The sequence below is a fragment of the Grammomys surdaster genome, unplaced genomic scaffold (genome assembly GCF_004785775.1).
Source record: "Grammomys surdaster isolate TR1022 unplaced genomic scaffold, NIH_TR_1.0 126198, whole genome shotgun sequence".
NCBI classification, from domain to species: domain Eukaryota; kingdom Metazoa; phylum Chordata; class Mammalia; order Rodentia; family Muridae; genus Grammomys; species Grammomys surdaster.
In genome coordinates this window covers 5,915,589-5,918,168 of record NW_021621003.1, presented here as the reverse complement: position 1 = coordinate 5,918,168, position 2,580 = coordinate 5,915,589, and positions in this window count along the sequence as shown.

The window sequence follows — 2,580 nt, the reverse complement described above, 5'->3', positions numbered from 1 at the left end:
ATGTCTCTCTGTGTGTCTATGTCTCTTTCTCTCTCTGTGTTTGTGTGTGTCTGTTTGTGTCTCTCTATGTGTGTGTTTGTGTGTATCTGTGTGTGAATGTGTGAATGAAGGCCAGAGGTGAATCTCAGGTGCCATTCCTCAGATGGCATCTACCTTGTGTCTTGAGACCTGGAATTTGTTAAGTAGGCTAGGGTGGGTGCCCACAGAGTCCCAGGGGTCTATCTGCCTGTATCCACTTTCCCAGAGCTAAGATTACAAGCATGCATCATCACACCTGGCTTTTAAATATGGCTTCCAGGGATCTAACTCAGGCCCTCATGTCTGTAAGCCAAGCACATATTGATGAAGCTGTTTCTCAGCCCAAACAGGTTTCTTTAGGGAGCAGGGTCATGGCGTTAGAAAGAAGCACAGAGTCCATTATTCTAGACAAGTGACACCCAGCTCCAAAGAGGAGCAGCTCCTTGCTCAGGTTCACATGGCAACCTTGTGTTGGAGCTCAAGTGCCTGACAGTCCAGGGCAGAACACCTAGAACACATTGCTACCCCTCCCCCATTCTTTTCCATCTCACTGTCTGACAGACCATCTTCCCAACATGAACAAAGAAAGGGTATGTTTTTAGAACTTTCTCTGTGTCAGACACCTAACAGTGCCCTTAGGCAGGGAACTATCATCACCGTTCCACAGATAATAAGATCAACACGAGAGTTGTAGAGATTGCTCAGTGGTTAGAGCACTGGCTAACTAGAGAATCTGGGTTTTCTTCCTAGCACCCACCTGGTGGCTCACAACCATCTGTAACTCCAGTTACAGGGACTCAGAGTCCCCTTCTGACCTCTGAGGACATTTATACTCTCATGCACATACACATATAGATACACATACATGTAATCAAAGATAGTCTTTAAAAAAAAAAGACCAAGGTATAGAAACATTTAGTAGCAGGGCTAACAGCTAATTTATAGAATTGAGAAATGAGTCAATAAAATAAAATTTTCCAAGGGGAGTGGGGACTTGAGAGATGGCTTGGCCCCTAAGAGCATGTACTGTTCTTACAGAGGACTTGAGTTCAGTTTCCAACACTTAGGTCAGGCCCCTCAGAACCACCTGTCACTTCAGCCCCAGAGGTTCTGATGCCTTCTTCTGGCCTCTGTAGGCAGCTGCAGTTATATGTACAGAAAGCCACACACATACACATGTATAAATACTTAGAAAAGGGAAAAAAGAAACATCTCAGAGTTTGAACACAGGTCTGCTAACCTCCAAATCCCTTGTATAAGAGTATCAGGTCTTGCCTCCTTTTGTTCTGGCTTCTTCTCCTCCCCTGGACTCCTTCAGGAGCCAAGTGTGTCCATTCCCAGCATAGGGCACAGTCCATTGAAGCCCGCCTTCTCTCTAGCTAGTTACTTCCCCTCTTCTTGTGTTTATCAACACAAACGGCTTGTCCTCTCCATATTTGCTTCATTAGAGGCCTACCTTGACCCAAGCCATCAAGGGTCCCGCCTCCATCCTGGATGGCTTCCTCAGCTTCCCTCTTCACACAGTCCCCAGTAGAGAGCGTCTGTAAATGCGTCACACACGTGTTTACTGGCCTTTCCTGCCTGGCCCAGGGTTCCGCTGGCTGTTTCTTCCCTGAGAGGTTCTTCTGAGGTGAGCTTTGATCTCCAGAGGGGAGGGGTGATGCTGAGAGCCAGTCAGCCTGTGAGTCACTATGCGAAAGAAACCAGAGAGGATGCTGGTGACTGCTGCATCCTTCCTTTCTTAGGGTCAGAAGTGCTACAGAAATGAAAATTCCACAAGGCAGGGGTGACTGCTCCCCAACCCCCCGACCTTTCTCCACAGGGCTAGGAGAATGATTCATCAGGTACGAAGCCAATGGATAGACACTGCACAAATCCAGAGTTAAATCTAAAAGTGTTTTGAGATGTGTAGCTTCCTTGGGACAAAGCCGTTCATAGAGATACGTGAATATATGTTGTGATTGGAGAGCAGACTGTACAAAATACCATCCCATAAGGGAGCCACATATTTGGGGCTTCTGGTGATATATTGCTCCTCAAAACTCATAGGAATTTATGAAAGGCCACCCTAGGCAGAAATGCATGTGAACAATAGCAACCAGGGACATGAGGAGAAACTTAAGAAACACTCGAAATGCCTTAACTGAAGAAAAGGCAGTAACAGACTAGTTAGAAGTTGGGGAGTGCAGGTAGGAGAAACAGAATGGCAGCCCAGGACTGTAATTCACTTACTCAGGAGGCTGAGACATTGGGATCTCAAGTTCAAAGCCTGTCTGGGTCACAGTATGAGTTCAAGGCCAGCATGGAAAACTTAGTAAGGACTCTGTCTCAAAAATTCAAATTATGTCTGAGAAGATAGCTTAACTCTAGTTTAATTGTTAGCACCCACAGAAAATCTCTCTGTCTCTGTCTCTGTCTCTCTCTCTCTCTGTCTCTCTCTCTCTCTGTCTCTCTCTGTCTCTGTCTGTCTCTCTGTCTGTCTCTCTGTCTGTCTCTCTGTCTGTCTCTCTGTCTGTCTCTCTCTCTCTCTCTCTCTCTCTCTCTCTCTCTCTCTCTCTCTCT